This window comes from Pan troglodytes, chromosome X (genome assembly GCF_028858775.2).
Source record: "Pan troglodytes isolate AG18354 chromosome X, NHGRI_mPanTro3-v2.0_pri, whole genome shotgun sequence".
NCBI lineage: Eukaryota > Metazoa > Chordata > Mammalia > Primates > Hominidae > Pan > Pan troglodytes.
Genome location: NC_072421.2, coordinates 103,675,189 through 103,694,711, shown reverse-complemented (window position 1 = coordinate 103,694,711; position 19,523 = coordinate 103,675,189). Strand labels below are relative to the sequence as shown.

The 19,523-nt window shown below is 36.1% G+C and overlaps 1 protein-coding gene across 7 annotated transcripts in view; it reads right to left on the bottom strand.

Annotated features, from left to right (window-relative positions):
- PWWP3B (PWWP domain containing 3B) overlaps positions 1-10,614 on the bottom strand; it is a 35,018-nt gene extending 24,404 nt beyond the window's left edge. Inside the window, exons 1-3 of one of the 7 annotated variants that reach the window (XM_009439446.3) lie at positions 10,487-10,552; positions 7,714-7,841; positions 1,522-1,653 (exon numbers count right to left, since the gene is read on the bottom strand). The gene's annotated coding sequence lies outside the window, so the exon portion shown is untranslated. Of the gene's footprint in view, positions 1-1,521; positions 1,654-7,713; positions 7,842-10,427 lie in introns of all 7 variants that reach the window. The other 6 variants (XM_001142997.4, XM_009439442.3, XM_054677134.1 and 3 more) reach the window with 6 other exon arrangements.
- Between the last annotated feature and the right edge of the window lie 8,909 nt (positions 10,615-19,523).

The window sequence follows — 19,523 nt, the reverse complement described above, 5'->3', positions numbered from 1 at the left end:
GGATTGCAGAAAAATAATTGCATGGTTACTGAAAATTGAAAATATGAGAAAGATATATAAAAAGAAAGTATAATTCTGGAAAGATATTATTTCCTGTATATCTTTCCATATTTTTCTTTACATAAACGTATGAATGCATATTATTTCAAATCAGCTTTTTGTCCTGCTTAAGCTCATGGTTTAAACATTTTTGCATACTACTAAGTGTTTTCAATGTGATTTTTTAGTGAATCACTTCAAATGCAATTTTCCCCCAACTTTGCAACATTTTACCTCAATCTTTTTTCTGATTTTGTTTTTAAAAAAGGCTAAATACGTATTAAGAATTTTTCAAAAATAGTGATAGTAAAGCCTGCCCTATCTCTTCAACTGCACAAATAATTCCATTAGCAGGCTGGTTTATATTTTTTCTGATTTGGTTACACATGTATTAATGTAGTCTTTTATGTTTAAATGACATAATATGGTGCTTACCATTCTGCAGTTTGCTCTTTTTACTTCTCAGACACCTTTTCAAGTCACTACAAGTTCATACTTTCATTTGTCAGCTATATAACGTGCCATTGTATGGATGCACCATAGTACATAATACTTTTAAAACTGTTCATAGAAATAAACCAAATCCTATCCGTTTCTCACTCTTAAACTTAGATGATATAGAAAAGTGGTTCTTGCTGACCATGGCTGTACCTGTGGACTGAAAGAGCGGGCTGCAGGGAGGACACATGCAAGGCTGTGGTTGACACAGCAACCAGGCTACCCACTTGATCAGGTCCAGGAAAAATTCCACTATTCACAAAAGACAAGGGAGTATGGGAGCGTGTCTGTGGTGTCTATGTGTGTTTATGTATTTGAAACAAAATGGGTATACTGTTTTGGCTTTATTTTGCTCTTATTATGAAAACAAGCACAAATGGAAACAATTCTAAAAATGCTGAAAGTAGTGAAAAATAGATTTTAAAAAAACTTCCATAATCTGAACACTCAGAGATGAACACTCAGAGATGCTGACTGTTAACTCGGGAGTCTAGTTCCCTTCCTAAGGAAAACGAATATACATCTTTACAAGTGTTACCACTCGACGGCATATCTGAATCCCTTTCCATGTTCATGTACATTTATATTTGTGTCCCTATATGTCATTCTCTTTGTGTGTTTACATTTTTCTATCATTTTTTGTGTAGAATAATGTGTTTAAGTCAAAATATAATAAAATCTGTAACAAAGATAGAAATATGTAGTGCCACGTAAAAAATTAACACGAACAGCACGTCTCACCGAAGTCTTAATTTAGAAACTGTAATTTGATCGCCCATTCCCACACGGAGGACTTTAAAAATATCGGGCGAAACAAAAATTCAGAGGATTAATTCCGTTCCAATAACAGCTGTTCAAACAAAACCATTCCATTCCCACCTCTCTCAGGCAACAATCTCTATTTCTTTTCTTTCCTTTTTTTTACTTTAACACCAAGGCCCGAAGAAATTCCCAGAAAATAACTGGCTTTAAGACAGCCATTACCTTGAAGCTTCTTGTCAGCTGCAGCCTCTTGAAATGCTGCCCCTCCCCCAATACTGGCCGGGTACAGCTCCCGAGCGGCTCCGACGAGGCTCCGCCCCCTCCCAGTGACGGGAATAGCAAGGGGACCTTTCCCTCAAAGGGAAGAGAATCACCAAGTTAAACTGCAATTCCCTTAAAGCGAAAAGATTATCATTTTTAAAGCAGTTGAAAGCGGAATGGCAACATGTGTCTGTTTAATTTACATTCAAACTACAAGAGTGGGTGATTTTCTGGGAAAAACAAAAGGTAGAAATGCCTTTACCATATAATAAAGACTCAGTAAAGAACATCTTTTACATATTTTTCTTGCCTACTTTGGCAACTTATTTCTAAAAACGATTTCAAGATCTGACTGGTCAAGCTCTATTAAAAAGCCCCTCTACATCCTTATTTGTACTGCAATGAATTAATACATTATTTTGTGGATAAACAATTCCCTGATATTTTAATTCTTCTGGCCCTGGCACATGATGTATATCTCTCTTTTTATTCAGGTCTTCTCATTCATCTTTCAGAAAGTTTCATCGTTTTTTTCAACTAAAGTCATTTCTAAACATAAAACATCAACCAAAATCCTTAAAGAGATATGTAGGTATCTGAATATCCTGAAATTGGAAACAAAAAAATTCTTATTGGCAAAAACACAATAAACCAAATTTGAAAATATAAGAACAAAATTGACAAAACTGTTTTCAACGCAAAAATATCACTAAAGTAGTTCTTACATATTAATAAGAAATAAATGGCAGAGTAAAAATGGGCAAAAGATATAAATAGACAATTCACAATGTTCTGAGAGTATAATTTTTCCCCACTCCTAATATTTACTTCCTTGAGGGCAAGCTCATATGGTGCCACCACAGGAATCTCTGTCCCTTCCTGTACAGCTACAAACCTCTAGGCTATTTTGGTAGGTTTGCTTAAATTTGGAGTTCTGTTATCAAGCCTGTAATCCCAGCACTTTGGAAGGCCGAGGTGGGCAGATCATTTGAAGCCAGCGGTTCGAGACCAGCCTGGCCAACATGATGAAACCCCATCTCTACTAAAAATACAAAAATTATCCAGGCGTGTTGGTGGGTGCCTGTAATCCCAGCTAATCAGAGGGCTGAGGTGGGAGAATGACTTGAACCCGGGAGGTGGAGGTTGCAGTGAGCTGAGATCGCGCCACTGCACTCTAGCCTGGGCAACAGAATAAGACTCCATCTCAAAAAAAAAAAAAAATAAAATAATAGTTAATATATAAGCCCATTTGATTCTCACAATAATCAATACCCCGCAACTTCCTCTTCCTCTTGTACTGTTGTAATGTTGACATTTTGGCTTCCATCTGCAACTCCATTTGTTTTATATCTATCTATCCAGTTTGTTCAGTGGAGAAAGGGAGGTGCTATATATCGGGACTCCTCAAAACCCAAATATTCAAAATAAAGATTAAAACTAATACATAAAAGATATTCACCTTCCCTAATAATCAAAGAGATGCAAATATAAAACAGCAATAAGATGGCATTTTTCTACCTAAATTGACTAAGAAGCAAATAAATGATACAACTAATAGAGATCCAGGAAACAAGGGCACTCTTGCTAATGCCACGGTCACAAAGCTAGGAAGAGGGTGAGACAAAATCGGAGCCAAAGTCTGACTCCAAAACAGGAGGTATGCCCTCTTTCCACCACTATTCACTCCCTCCTGGGCTTGGAATCCTGTTTCTTTGGTAGAACCAAAGATGATGTCGCTCACATTCAAACTGTGAGGAAATTGGTGAATATAACCCCAGCGTGGCCGGGCACGGTGGCTCACACCGGTAATACCAGCACTTTGGGAGGCCGAGGTGGGCGGATCACGAGGTCAGGAGATCGAGACCATCCCGGCTAACACGGTGAAACCCCGTCTCTACTAAAAATACAAAAAATCAGCAGGGAGCGGTGGCTGGCGCCTGTAGTCCCAGCTACTCCGGAGGCTGAGGCAGGAGAATGGCGTGAACCCGGGAGGCGGAGCTTGCAGTGAGCCGAGATCGCGCCAGTGCACTACAGCCTGGGCGACAGAGCAAGACTCCGTCTCAAAAAAAAAAAAAAAAAAAAAAAAAAAAAAAAAAGAAATAACCCCAGCGTGAGTGTTGCTTAGTCTCATGTCTCTGATGGTGAACATATTGGTGAACTACAACCATCTTCAGCAACTACCATGCTTACTATCCTTGACTTCTATCTCTTACATCCATCTACATTCCCACACAAATTAAAAAGTATTTTCATGCACTATGCTTTTTTCTTCTTTTTTTTTTTGAGACAGAGTCTTGCTCTGTCGCTCAGGCTGTAGTGCAGTGGCACGATCTCAGCTCACTCTGCCTCCTGGGTTCAAGTGAGTCTCCTGCCTCAGCCTCCTGAGTAGCTGGGATTACAGGCATGTGCCACCACACCCAGCTAATTTTTGTACTTTTAGTAGAGATGGGGTTTCACCATGTTGGCCAGGCTGGTCTAAAACTCCTGACTTCAGGTGATCTGCCTGCCTCGGCCTCCCAAAATGCTAAGATTACAAGGTGTGAGCCACCACTCCCAGCCTGCACTATGCTTTTGCACTGACCGTATCTGCATGATAGCATTAACTTGGCCTTAGATCAGTTATGAGAAGTCTCTTTTGTGTTATAGGGGCCTGGCAGCAGCTTCCCTTTCAGATATGGTGATTCCTGGACAGGGGCTGAAAATCATTCGTTATACAGAGAATTGCCATTTTCATTCTACCCTCATTAACAATTGGCAATTCCTTGCTCCTGTGCTTTGCAGTTTGCAGCTGCCAATTCAGTATGGGAAAGTTGCATTTTTATCCTCTTTTGCTGAGCTTTTTTATTCACAAAATATTCACAAAATTAAGATTTAAATTTAGATTTTTATTGCCTTTAATGTTCAGGTGTTGTTTCCCAGGAAGCATTAGAGCCTACACATTGCTAATGGATAATGATTCTGAGGTTTAGGTCTCTTAAGATAATGTTATAAAAAATCATAAAACTAGGTAAAGTTGGTGAGGCCCTCACAACCCCATTTGTTATCACAGTGAGTGGGTAAACACATCTCCTGCCACATTCTCGCTATTCAGGTTAGAGACACAGAACTGCATTTGACACATCTCTTCCTGTAATGATCAAATGGAATAAAAGAAAACTGTCTGCGTTGGGGACTCTAAAGAAAGAAGCCATCATTCTTCCAGAGACTCATAACAGAAGGGTCAGCCTGGGTCAAAATTTTCCTGGTAAGCAACTTTAAAATGACACAGAGTTCTTTGGTGAGATATGGATTTCTGTTGGCAGGACCCAATGTTTAGCTTGTAAGAGTTTATCACCAAGGCATTATGACATGGTTATGTTTCTGAATTTTTCAGACAGCCAAAAAATCAGACAGTGTGGGTTTGAAACCTTTATTAGCTCAGCGGAGAAAAACTGTCCAATCCTTGACAACAATGCTAGGTTGTCATCTCCCATATCCTAGAGAGCATAGTCAGCAAGGATGCATGGGTCACCTGTATCTCTATATTAACCTAGATTGTCCAAATATTAAATATTAAGCCATTAATATATTTAAAAATACAATAATAAAAAGAGTTTTAGCTACTTAGTTGTCTAGAAAAGCTGTTTTTTGTTTGTTTTTGTTTTTTAAGAAGCCTCATTCTATTTATCTGGGGATAGTAAATGGTTCTGGTCTGTTGTAGCCTCTTTTATCCCCCTGAACCTTCACAAAGTAGCTTGAATAAAGTATTTTCAATGGGTGATAATTGGATTGCATTAAAACATGGCAAAGAAGAAAAGAGATCAGATAAAAAATTTACTTTCCTAAGTAGGATGAAGGTAGACGATGAGAATATAGACAAGACATAAGTCAGAAGAACGAACAATGGGTATCAGATAGGTGGGGTTAGATGTGTGGAATATATTTGGGGGGGGTACAAAAAAGAGAAGTATTATAACACAAACCCAATATCCCATCGTTATTTTCTCTGTTGTGTAATAAAAAAGGAATTGTGTGGGAGGAGCTTTGGCAGTATCGGGGACATTGTTTTTGTTCTTGGATAATTTGGCCTTTTGCAACCCTCTGAGTTATCGTAAGTGAATGCTGGGTTCTAATCTTTTCTAAGCTGCCACTACTGCCCTGTCTATCCAAGGCAACCAAAGGAGAGCTCATGGACACAATGAGGCTCAGCATCAACAATCTCACTGACAGCACAATGTTATGAGGCACGGATTTGTGATGGTTGCTGGGAAAGAATTAAGTTTGTTAAACCACTACAAAATATTATTTAAGAGAATATAGTCATGTCGTGCATAGTGACATTTCAGTCAATGACAAACTGCATATATGACGATGTTCCTGTAAGATTATAATAAAGCTGCAAAATTCCTGTTGCCTAGTGATGTCGGTCACAGCCATTGTAACACTGAAGCACAATTCATGACTCACCTGTTTGTGGTGCTGCTGGTGTAAACAACCTACTACACTGATAGTGGCATAAAAGTATAGCACATACAATTATGTGACGTACCTAATACTTGATAGTGATAATAAATGACTGTTATTGGTTTATGTACTTACTATACTTTTTAATCTTATTTTAGTATATTCCTTCTACTTAGAAAAAAAAATGCTAACCATAAAATAGCCACAGAGCAGGTCTTGATTCAGGGGGTATTCTAGAAAAGGGCATTGTTATTCTAGGAGATAACAGCACCATGAGTGTTACTGCCCCTGAAGACCTTCCAGTGGGACGAGATGTGTAAATGGAGGACGGTGATATTGACGATCTTGACCCTGCATAGGCCTAGGCTAATATGTGTGTTGGTGTTTAACAAAAAAAAGTTTGAAAAGAAAAAAAATAAAAAATTTTTTAAAATAGGAAAAAAGCTTATAGAACAAGGATATAAAGAAAGAAATTATTTTATTTTATTTTTTTTACTGCTGTACAATGTGTTAGTGCTTTAAGGTATTATTACAAAAGTGTTAAAAGATTTAAAAATTTAAACATTTATAAAGTAAAATGTTACCATAAGCTAAGGTTAATTTATCATTAAAAAATATTTTTTTTTATAAATTTAGTGTAGCCTAAGTGTTCAAGCTACAGTAGTATACATAATGTTCTAGGCCTTCACTTTCACTCACCACTCACTCACTGACTTACCCAAAGTAACTTCCAGTCCTGCAAGCTCCATTCATGGTAATTCCCCTATACAGGTATACCATTTTTTGTCTTTTATGTCATATTTTTACTGTAACTTCTCTATATTTAGATATGTTTGGATATACAAATACTATTATAATGATAATAAATGACTGTTATTGGTTTATGTACTTAGTATACTTTTTAATCTTATTTTAGTATATTCCTTCAACTTAGAAAAAAAAATGTTAATCATAAAATAGGCACAGAGCAGGTCTTTCAGGGGGTATTCCAGAAAAGGGCATTGTTATTCTAGGAGACAACAGCACCATGTTGTAGGCAGTTGTGTTGCAACTGCCTACAGTATTCAGTATTCACCACTGTAGGCAGTTGTGTTGCAACTGCTTATAGTATTCAGTACAGTAACATGGTATACAGGTTTGTGGTATAGGAGCAATAGGCTATACCATATAGCCTAAGTGTGTAGTAGGCTATACCATCTAAGTTCGTGCAAGTACACTCTATAATGTTCTCAGATAAAATCGCCTATTGAAGCATTTCTCAGAATATGTCCCCATCGTTAAGCCATGCATGACTGTACAGGTGATTCAAGAAGGTCGTAAGACCTTAAGCAGGTTCTAAGAAACCTTTATAACTATGTTATCTAGTTTATGGTATGACAACCTAGTATAGTTGTCAAGGACTACAGAGTCAGGCCTCAGGGAGACACCTGCATAGCCTCTTGCATGATTTCTTCATAGTGGTATAATATATGGATTCTTTCCAAAAAGTAGAAGTTATGACTTTTAATTACAAACATGATAGCTGTAGAACAGGAAACAAAATGAAGTACACCCCAAATTCTCAACCTAACATAATCCTTACATGAAATGTGGCTTTTAATTTAAAATGCTATGATGACTTTAGAGCCGGAAGCAAAATACATTGTTCTCCAAGTTCTCAACATGTTTATACCGTGAAATGTTTTGTGAAATGGGAAGAGTCTTACTCACTGTTACATGGATCCTGCTGGGTCTGGTCCTGTGGTCCAGCTGTCTTGATTCTCACTCCAGCTGCTTGTCCAGCAGGGTCTTTACCTGGCTCAGCACTTCTGTGGTTGACCTGTCTTTCTGGGGCTCGGCTGGCAGGGAATCAAACCAATGAAATGGAAAAGGTGTAAATAAATTTCCCTACCTAAACTCTAACAGGCTGTCATTCCAAAACACAGGAATGAGGCAAAATCTCATCTGTGATGTAGATGCCATCTATTTTCCTTCATGTTATTATAATATGAAATGCTCTCTGGGTCAGTTATGTTATTTCGTTCATGCTAAAATCATATCCTTCAGGAAAATTATGAGGTGGAGAAAAGAGAGAAGGGAAAGAACAATTGACTTGTTTCTACTATGGGCCAGACTCTATGTAGCAGCATTTTTTATGATTTCTGTGTGAGTCTTCATGTCAGTTATTGGTGGGGATTTTTCTTCTAGATATTTATAATATTTTGAATGGAATTTCAATCACACTCTACATGCTGTCTCATAGTCGGCTAATACAAAACATATTTCATTGCTTTGTCCACTTCATAAAAATATTTGCCTGGACAAAGCTTAGGAAACCTGGCAAGCACCATCTTGTGACCAGAACCAGAACTGCAGACACTCAGGCTTCTAGAATTTTTCATTCTCAGTTTAAGAGTTCTGTGCATGTGTTATACAAAAATGGGATCATAATGTTCTCGTTTTAATATTTTTCATCATAATATCTCTCATGCAAATTGTATATATCTTTCTACATCTTTTGGATTTCCAAAGAAGAAAGGAAATCTCCACAACAATGGTCAAAATGTAATGGTTTGCTCTGTATATTTCTAGATTTTTTTCTGTAGAGACTCATCAATGTGGAAGCTTTTTGAAACTAGACCCTTTATTCCTCCAGTAATATATTTGAACATCTTTCCATATCAATAATTATTTTCCATATCATCTTTTTGTGAATTGCTTTACAAAATTTTTTCCACATTTCTAAAATTTTATGTTTTTCTCATGATGAAAATTATTCAGGCTTGCTCTTTTCAAAATGAAATTTTTAAAATGGGGAAATGTAATACATAGAAGGTTAAAATATTCTGTCTATTAATTGGAGATATGTGTGGAGATATAAGAACACTTATATCTCCAATTAATAAAGTGGCATGTATTATTTCCAGATTTCTCCAATTAATAAAGTAGCATGTATATTTCCAGGTTTTTATTGCATACACTGTACTAATGCATGCACATTCTTTTTGGTAAACAAATAGGATTACATGATACAGGCCATTCTTCAATTTGCTTATTTTTAGAAACTACCTTGGACATTTACTCTAATCATTGCATTTAGAGTTAACTCATTCCTTTTACAGCTGCGTAGTATTCAACATTATAGATATACTATCCTATATGACTATATCATAATATGTTTAAAACATTTTACGAGTTATTCCTCAGGAGTATAAAGATAAATATGTTCTGCTTGAACCAGAGTCTGGACTATAGCCTCACTAGTTGAATTGCAAGAAAAGCACAAGCAATCAGGTAATGAGCCTTCTCAGACCCATAGAAAAATCCTACTGCAGCTAAAGACAATGGAATGTGTGTGTGGCTATTTGCTCAAGTGTCTGTAACAAAAGTGATTATTCCCTTTTCAGCTCCATTATCGTTTCCAAAAGAATCTAAAAGTACATAAAAATCTAAAGATGAAAATACACATCATCAGTACTCAAACCCTGAGTTGTTCACGGCATACATTTGATGTCTAATCCTTTTTATTTTTTTCCTCATCACATACATGTTTGAATATACTATTTAAAATTACATTTATTTAGCCACATATTTGAACACCTTTCCCTGTTTATATATGAGTTTACGCTATTTTGGGGAAAGTAGCTTTTCCCCATGATTTTAAGTTCTCATCTCAGTTTCTATGCCAACATAGAAACTACATGCTAAGTAAAATGTGGAAGAAAGAAGTGGAAAATTTCCTCCTTTTTCCCCTGACATCCTTTTTTATCAGGCATCCTTTATTACTAAGTATATTGTTTGTTGTGTTTTATTATACTAATGCACGTCTGTTATTGTTATGATCTTTTAGATTTTTTCCATTGCAGTACAAATAGGACTGTACAATTCTCTTGAGAGATAGGTAGAAGTACAGACAAAGATCATATTTTGCACATTATTTAAAAAGCTATTATATTAAGTCATTGTGTATCCGTTGACAAATAACCAAACTAATTCTCAGAGATACTCGAATTTGCACAGTTATGCATTACTTTAAATTACTAACATACTCCACCAAAACAGTAAGATTTGTTAGAAACACAACACATTCAAAGTAATATAAAAAACCAACATCCCCAACAACTTAATTTTTCATTTAAGACTATTACAACCTTTTTCAAAATAAGGAAGATTAACCTCCCAAGTTTTGTTTCATCATTTATCTCAGCCACCACTGCCTTTTGATGGAAACATAAAATGCTCTATTAAAAAGTTAGCTTTTGCTACCTCTTTAAGAATATTTTTCCACAGGTGTAATGTTGATTACCACCTCCCCGACTGTGGACTTTTAAAATAATCTGAAGGAACACAAAACACAGATATTAATTCCCTCACAGAAACAACGACCCTCACAGAACGACACTCCTTTCCCGTTATTCCTAAGCAGCACTCTCTTCTTTTCTCACCTTTATTCCAAATCTTCGAGAACTCTCTGAAAATAACTAGCATTTACGACAGCCATTACCTCCAAGCTTCTCCACGGAAGCCTCCGAAGCCTGTGTGTAATGCAGCTCCTCCCCGAAGACTGGCTGGGCGCAGCTTTCTTCCAAGCTCCTAGAGGATGCTCCGCCCCCTCTCCGTGATGGGGAAAGCACGAGGTTCTTCCTTCGCTTAGGAGAAAAATGACCAACTTAAACCGAAATACAGTTAAAGGGAAGAAATGTTCCTCTTAAAGTACTTTAAAGTGTAATGGTAACCTATGTCTGTTCAATTTCCATTCAACCCCCTAGGATAGGTGTTTTAATGGAAAAAGAGAAGCAACAGCAAATCTCTTTTTCATATAATAAAGATGTGGTTAAAACGTTCCTTACATATATTTTTTCTGATCCTCTTTTGTACTTTATTTCTGGTAAATTTAAGACCTACTGGCCAAACTTCACAAAAAAAATACGCTAAGTATTTTGATTTGGATTACAGTGAATTAATACTTTATTTTAGGTAGAATTAATTCTTTACAATTTTGAATCTGAACCTGGGACATAATATATCTCTCCTTTTATTCAAGTTTCTTATACTTCTTTCCTTAGGTCATTTCCAAAGAAAAATCCTCAGACAAAATCTGATTATACTGAAATCGAAAAAAAAAATGTATTAAGCGTAAAATCACCATAGGCCAAGTTAAAAAATCAGCCGCAAACTTAGGAGTGCTTTTCAAGTGCTTTTGTTTGTCCATATGATTAGATAAACAAAAATATACCCAAGCTAGTTCTTTCATTTCAATAAGAAAGAAATGAACAACAAAGTAGAGAAAGGGGCAAAGAACACAAGCAGAGAATTCCCAACGTCCTTCCCTATTCCTGATATTTACTTCACTGTGAAGAAAGCTCAAAGCAGTGTAACTTGAAGGCTCTCTGCGTCTTCTAGACTAGAGAAATATGCTTCTAGGCTGATGGATAGTTTTCCTTAAGTCTGGAGTTCTGTTAGTCTCATTTCACTCTCACAAGCAAAGTCCTGCAATTTATCTTCCCCTCTTAATAAAGCTGACAATTTTGGTTTCATCTGCTATTCAATTTATTTTTACCACATTTTCTTCATTATTTTTAAGATATGACAATTGTAAACTTTTTGTACCCACGAGATTACCTCAAAATGTATAATAATGCAAAAATGGATAGAAATACATTATTGGGCAAGTAAGAAAAATTTGATTAGCTCTCATAGAAGTAAAAGGAACTGGTGGTCAGTGCCTCCTCCTGAGGCTCTTTTACCTACAAAGTACTTTGATCTCTCCCAGATTAATGTCTGTTTATTTTGGTCTTGGAATGTGATTTTTTTGTACAACTGACAAAAATTATATATATTCAAGATGGGTAATGTGATGATTTGATATATGTGTACACTGTGAAATGATTACCACAATCAAGCCAAGTAACATATCCATCACCTCACATAGTTACCATTTCGTGTGAGATGAGAACGCTTTAGATCTACCTTCTTAGCAAATTTCAAATATACATTACATATTATTAACTACAGTCACCTTTTCATGTACCTTTTGACCATTTGCACGTTTTCATTGGAAAAAATAACTACCCAGTGTCTTTTACTCATTTTTAAAATCAGGTTACTTGCTAGTTTTTTCTTGACATTGAGTTTTATAAGTTTCTTATTGTGGGTATTAATTTTATAAGTTTCTAATTGTGGATATTGACTCCTTATTGGATGCATGGTTTGCAAATATTTTCTCCCATTCCATGGGTTACCTTTTCATTCTGTTGATTATTTTCTTTGTTGTGCAGAAACTTTAGTTTGATGTAGTCCCACTTGTTTATTCATGTGATTTCTAATAGCAAGTTATCTCAAAAGCTCTGATATAATTTCAAAGCTCAAAGCTTCTCAGTATTGCAACTCTATAAAAACCGCTTCTGTTCATGAAACATTCTGCAAAATTGTGGGACAAATTCTGCTAATGTGTAACAAGGACATAATACTAAGAATAATAGTTTATTGAAATATAACAACATCAAGAACAGAGAACTGATAAACTGTGTTCTATAAAGTCACAAGACCTTGAGAAACATTGCTATTCAGAATGAAAAGACTCTAAAGTGTCTCTTTTTTATTATTGTTGACATTAGTTTTATTTTCTTTGGTATTAAAAAGTGCTCTAAAAAACCAGTGGTTGCACCAGTTAGAATGGCAATCATTAAAAAGTCAGGAAACAACAGGTGCTGGAGAGGATGTGGAGAAATAGGAACACTTTTACACTGTTGGTGGGACTGTAAACTAGTTCAACCATTGTGGAAGTCAGTGTGGCGATTGCTCAGGGGTCTAGAACTAGAAATACCATTTGACCCAGCCATCCCATTACTGGGTATATACCCAAAGAACTCTAAATCATGCTGCTATAAAGACACATGCACACGTATATTTATTGCGGCATTATTCACAATAGCAAAGACTTGGAACCAACCCAAATGTCCAACAATGATAGGCTGGATTAAGAAAATGTGGCACATATACCCCATGGAATACTATGCAGCCATAAAAAATGATGAGTTCATGTCCTTTGTAGGGACATGGATGAAACTGGAAAGCATCATTCTCAGTAAACTATCGCAAGAACAAAAAACCAAACACCGCATATTCTCACTCATAGGTGGGAATTGAACAATGAGATCACATGGATACAGGAAGGGGAATATCACACTCTGGGGCCTGTTGTGGGGTGGGGGGAGAGGGGAGGGATAGCATTGGGAGATATACCTAATGCTAGATGACGAGTTACTGGGTGCAGCGCACCAGCATGGCACATGTATACATATGTAACTAACCTGCACAATGTGCACATGTACCCTAAAACTTAAAGTATAATAAAAAAATAAAAATAATAAAAAATAAAAAATAAAAAAAAAACAGTGGTTGTAGAACATAAACATACCAAAGTATAAAATGTTGAAAATACCAAATATTGGTAAGGATAAGGAGCAATTGGAAGGTTCATACACTTTTTACAGAAATGTAAATTGGAACTCACATTTTGGGAACTGTTTTGGCACTATTTGCCTAAAGCTGAGCATTATAGAGGTTAAGAGAGAACCATTTAGTGCTTTAAGTAGCAGAGTGGAATATCTAAATTGGTAATAGAGAAATGGTCTCCACAGAGATCTATGGGTACCCAGATGATCCAGTGGGACATAGAAAGTAAATGTTTAAAATTCAATTTGATTTATTTTATAAGCTTCTACTTATAAATATGTTAAATGCACATAATAAATACTATAATGTATTACATATTTTATAAAAATATCGAACAATTGGGAGGTGTCAAATTTTTTTTACAATGGTGATAAAAATATATGTGGACATCTCTGCTTTATGGCACTCACACCCCACATAGCCTTCCCACTTGTCCTTTCCCAAACCATTTGCATGGTTTGGGATTATTTTCTCATAAAAGACTAATTAAGCTGAACTTGCTAAATTTCCTGTATACTGTTTTCACTGCTCAGGTAAGCTAACGTTACTCTCATTAAATGTTTAAGGTAATCATGAGAAACTGAATTACAGTAAGCCATGTCTTTGCAAAATGATTGGTTCTCTCAAACTTCAGGTAAAGCCACAAAATATGTGGGTATACAGTTATTCTATTTGGACTATGTAAGTGTTTTCACTGTAATATTATAAAGCCAAAATTCTTTGTTTTAAGTTCAAGGGTACAAGTGCAGGATGTGCAGGTTTGTTACATAGGTAAATGTGTGCCATTGTGGTTTGCTGCACCTGTCAAACTATCACCTAGGTATTGAGCCCGGCTTGCATAAAACCAAAATTCTAATACCAACAGTGATTGCATTTTTCTTTAACGTCAACCTAAATTTAATTTCTTAGTTCTGTAATTGACTTTGAGACCTTGAAAATAATGAGTAAATTTTTTTGGATATCTGGACAATTCCTAAGAAAATCAGAATTCATAAACACAAAGCATCAAACATACCAAATTCCAACTAACAATTTTTATTTAGATTCTTACTTACATATAAAAGTATTTTTATAAAGCTCAAAATAAAACAGTAAAATCAATATTGTATGTGTATCATCTACTAATATGTTGAGAGGTTAATTGTATTTTAAAGCTCATATTTACACCTTTCTATGATATGTGTTTATGTGTGTGTATTTGGGTCTGTGTTTAAATATACGCATATAATGGTACATTAATTTAAATAAGAGTAGTTTAGGACCAATAGAGAGGATTAAATTAAAATGAATAATGATTTTAGAACATGTAATCTGACCTCAAAATGAGATTATATAAACTTATTATTATTATTTTATTTATTTATTTATTTATTTATTGAGACAGAGTTTCCCTCTGTTGCCCAGGCTGGAGTGCAATGGCGCTTTCTCAGCGCACTGCAACCTCCGCTTCCCTGGCTCAAGTCCTCAGCCTCCTGAGTAGCTGGGATTACAGGCATGCACCATCATGCCCGGCGTTTTGTATTTTCGGTAGAGACGGGGTTTCGCCATGTTGACCAGGGTAGTCTCTAACTCCCGACCTCTAGTGATTCACCTGCCTTGGCCTCCCAAAGTGCTGGGATTACAGATGTGAGCCACCGCGCCCGGCATAAACTTATTATTTACATTTCATATATTCTATCATGATAGCAAGATATTTAATATGCCTCACCTTCATGTACATTTTCAATCCACACGAGGTTATTCATATTCTTTTGTGCTACCTCTTGTGCTCACAAAGTCTTCATTTCAGGAAGAGCTAAATTTTTATTTATTGTTGTGCTTCTTTTTGTTATGTTTATTTTAAATATTGCATTGTCACTATAGTTAATGAGATATCCATGGATAAAACTGTTTCTTCCTCTTAGGTGTGTATTTTCTAATTTTAATTAAGCAGCTGATTTCCTCTAGTAGCCTCTTTAGTTATTTTCTTCCCCCAAATTTTATCTTTAATTAATTAATTACCAATTTATTTTTTGTAGAGACGGGATCTCACTATGTCAGCCAGGTTGGTCTCAGACTCCTGGCCTCAGGCAATCCTCCCTCCTCAGCCTCCCAAAGTGCTGGGATTAGAGGCATGAGCCACCACGCCTGGCCTAACCCTAAACTGTCTTTAACCCTAAATTGTTCCATTGTCTTATACACCCAAATCATCTTTGGCAGTTTTCAGATGGCTAGAAAATAATACAAAAGGCATACTCCCTCACCTAATAAAAGAAGGGATGAAAATATACTTAGGTATATTTGGCATGCTATTTTATAAGTAGATTTAGTGTTAGAAGAACGACTATCTCTTTTTAGACACACATTTTGGAAAAACTGCCAAATCAAAAAAAGAAAATCAGCCTCTCCTAGATTAATTTTGTATAGGTAAAGGGCTATTGATATAAATGTTTCACTGACTGTATCTTTTTCAGATAGACATAAGCATGCTCTTATTCATGTGTACATGCTGACACAATAACATTTTACAAATTGATGTACATTATAAGATTTCATTCCTAGGTTCTTATTCCTTGCTTTTTAGTGACAATTGTGGTCCACACTTTATAGGAAGGTTTATAAAGTAGATTTGCCAATCACAGTCCATAAAACATAGACTGACTGACTTACACTTACTTATGGTAATTGTTACCTAAATTCTTTTTTTTTTCAATTTTTGGAAATTTTTTTTAATTTTATTATTATTACACTTTAAGTTTTAGGGTACATGTGCACAATGTGCAGGTTTGTTACATATGTATACATGTGCCATGTTGGTGTGCTGCACCCATTAACTCGTCATTTAACATTAGGTATATCTCCTAATGCTATCCCTCCCCCCTCCCCCCACCCCACAACAGTCCCCGGAGTGTGATGTTCCCCTTCCTGTATCCATGTGTTCTCATTGTTCAATTCCCACCTATGAGTGAGAACATGCAGTGTTTGGTTTTTTGTCCTTAAGAAAAGGTCATGGTTAGGTCCGTATATGTATTATACCCAATAGGGAAATCCATGCTCCTCTATCTGATATATTCAATTGCTCTACTAAATCAACCCAAACCTGTCAGTCTTGCAACTTTCATTGTGACAGTCACAAAGGCATGTGTCACAAATTACAGATCAAAGATTGGGTATTATGAAAGACGGGTCTAAGAAAGTTAGCCTTAGAGCCACAATGAAATGCACTGTACAAAGGACCCAAGATTCAAAATTTCCCAGACTATGTCAGCCCAGAAGCAGGGGACTTCAGGAGGTAGATCACGATTCCAAAACAAATGGAACAAGAATTTGTTACATGAGACTAAGGGAGGGCTGAATGAATGGAGGGGAAAGTCTAATTATGATTATTTTCATGGGGATGTTTTAGATACTGTGTTTATAGGTATTCTCTATTCTGACGGTCTTATGCCATAGTGTTTTTTTTCTTTCTCCCTCTCCTTTTCCTTCTCTTTCTCCTTCTCCTCCTCTTCCTTTTATATTTTAACTCTCCACATCACAGCATACCAGAAATATCTCAGTCTTTAAGGTAAATTTCTTGATCTTTATTCTCTAACTTTGGAGAAAGTAAGTTCATTAAATTGGTAAAGAGCATTTCTGGAGTAATTGGGACTTTTTAAAATAGAGCTTTGGATTTTTTCACAATCTTCGGAGAAACAGTTATCAGGGCTTGGTAGTTTCTCACCATGAAAGGGTTGGCAACAATATAACGAGGTGTGGGTATGTTCAGTAACACATAATGCACTTATGTAAATATATCAAGATATGTAAACAAAATACTCTAAAAGCCCAGGTGAATTGACAAATTAATTTGTTACCATTAAGATTTATTTACTTGGTTATTTAATTTGGAAATTGCTCCAAGATGTTGGAAACTGAGTTAAATGATTAATATAAATAAGTACAAACCTTGCTGATAATCATGGTTCTAATAACAGTGTATAAAGAAAGACTATGTCTAAGTTTCACTATATTGAAAAATTATAACAAACAATCAAACAACATGTTAAAATGTGAATGATTATTGCCTTTTGGAAGAGGAGACCAGAAAAATAGACAGTCAAAAGGAAAAAAAATATTGCCAAGCTAAGAAATGGGCAAACTATATATTCTACATATTTATTCTCGGATTGAAAGAAAATCACTGGCAATAACTTGCTTTTTGGTGTTCTGCTTCCTATCTCTATTGACTTGATTTCAGGCCTTCTTGTTAGATGTCCCTATTCTACACTGTTGCTGGAGGATGAAAACTTTTAATCTCAAGCAGATAAATTCTGAACATTTGCTGCTTAAATACAAATGTTTTTTTTTGTTTGTTTGTTTTCTGACTGATAGCATGTACTGAAGGTGCTTTTTATTTTCTGACTGATGGTCAGTATGAAGTGTACTGCCACAAGCTTCCTTTGTAACATCAGGAAAGGACATTATGTCTTTTAAGACTTTATGAAAGGACACTGTCTTCATTATTATGAAAACCTACTTGTTTATGTAAGCATTCTTAGTTTCCAAATTTTTAATCATTCAATTTCAAAGCCCTTTCCTACCTGGCATGCTCTCTTTTAAATGTTTCTGTTGTTTTGCTGGTTCCCTTGCTGGTAAATTAACAAAATTTGACACATGGTAGAAATAAATTTGTCCAAAGCAAATTTGTATCAGGTGATATACAAAGTATATAACAATTCCGAAGGCATAGACTTTCACCTATCTAACATGCTATGAACAAACAGTATGTAAGAATGCCAGCCAGCCGTGGTGGCTCATGCCTGTAATCCCAGCACTTTGGGAGGCTGAGGCGGGCGGATCACGAGGTCAGGAGTTAAAGACCAGCCTGGCCAATGTGGCGAAACCTCATCTCTACTAAAAATACAAAAATTAGCCAGGCGTCGTGGCGCGCACCTGTAGTCCCAGCAACTCAGGAGGCTGAGGCAGAAGAATCGCTTGAACCCCGGAGAGGGAGGTTGCGGTGAGCCGAGATTGCGCCACTGCACTCCAGCCTGAGCAACAGAGCGAGACTCCGTCTCAAAAAAAAAAAAAAAAAATGCCTACTGGCTGAATGTCTTGCCACCTTAAGCACAAGAGCAAGAAAAGAATGTACTGGAGTTGAGCTTGTGGATACTGAGAAAGGCAAACCAGTCAATCACTGCTAGGGCCAAAGGAGCCTGAGAAATCTCTGGGCAAATGTGTGGGAACAGGGTGGAGAGGGAAAAAGTGCTTCCAGTGAAGAGAGATGAGCTCCCACAAAGAATCTGCTGACACATGACCCACAGGAATATAAGTTTGAGTTTGCCATATTTGGGAATTTTTGTGTTTCTGAGTCAATATGTAAAACCTGCACATTGCCAATGGCTAATAATAATATGAGTTAGACTGCTTAGGTTAATATTATACTAAGATTTTAAAACAAAGTGCTAAGGTTTCTGAAGACCTGACAACTACCTCATCACAGTGTACACATAATTACAAAAAACAAACAATCCTAGCTCTTGCCACACTCTGAGATCACATGTTAGAGAGACAGAGCTTCAGTGAGAAGCAACTCTTCTTGGGATTGACAAGCAAAGAGCAGGACCTTCTGTGATCAATCTTGGTGATTCTAAAGCAAGAAAGAGCCATCTTATTGTCTAGGGGATCCATAAAAGAAGGGCCATCCTGGACCAGAATTATTCCTGTATCTATTCTGCATGAAAGTCATTAACATTTTCTAGTGAGGATATTTGGAGACTATTCACAAGGTGAGCTGTTTAGCTTTAATAAATTGTCAGGGATGCATATACCCAGATGGTTACATTTTTGATTTCTCAATATTACAGGCAGTCTGATAGATATGAATTTATTTCCCAGCTCTACCACTTGTCATGTCATCTTAAGTTTCTTAATTTCTGTGTACCTCAGTTTCCTCATCTATAAAATGTAATTTTAATATCTAACTCAAGTTGATAGAAGTAATCAATACTGTAGTTCACCTGAAATAAAAACATGTGGGAATGTACAGGAAACTTTTGAAAAATAAGTGTAAGTAGGGAAAACTAACACTGCCATATATAAAGCCATATAAGCGAAATTACAAT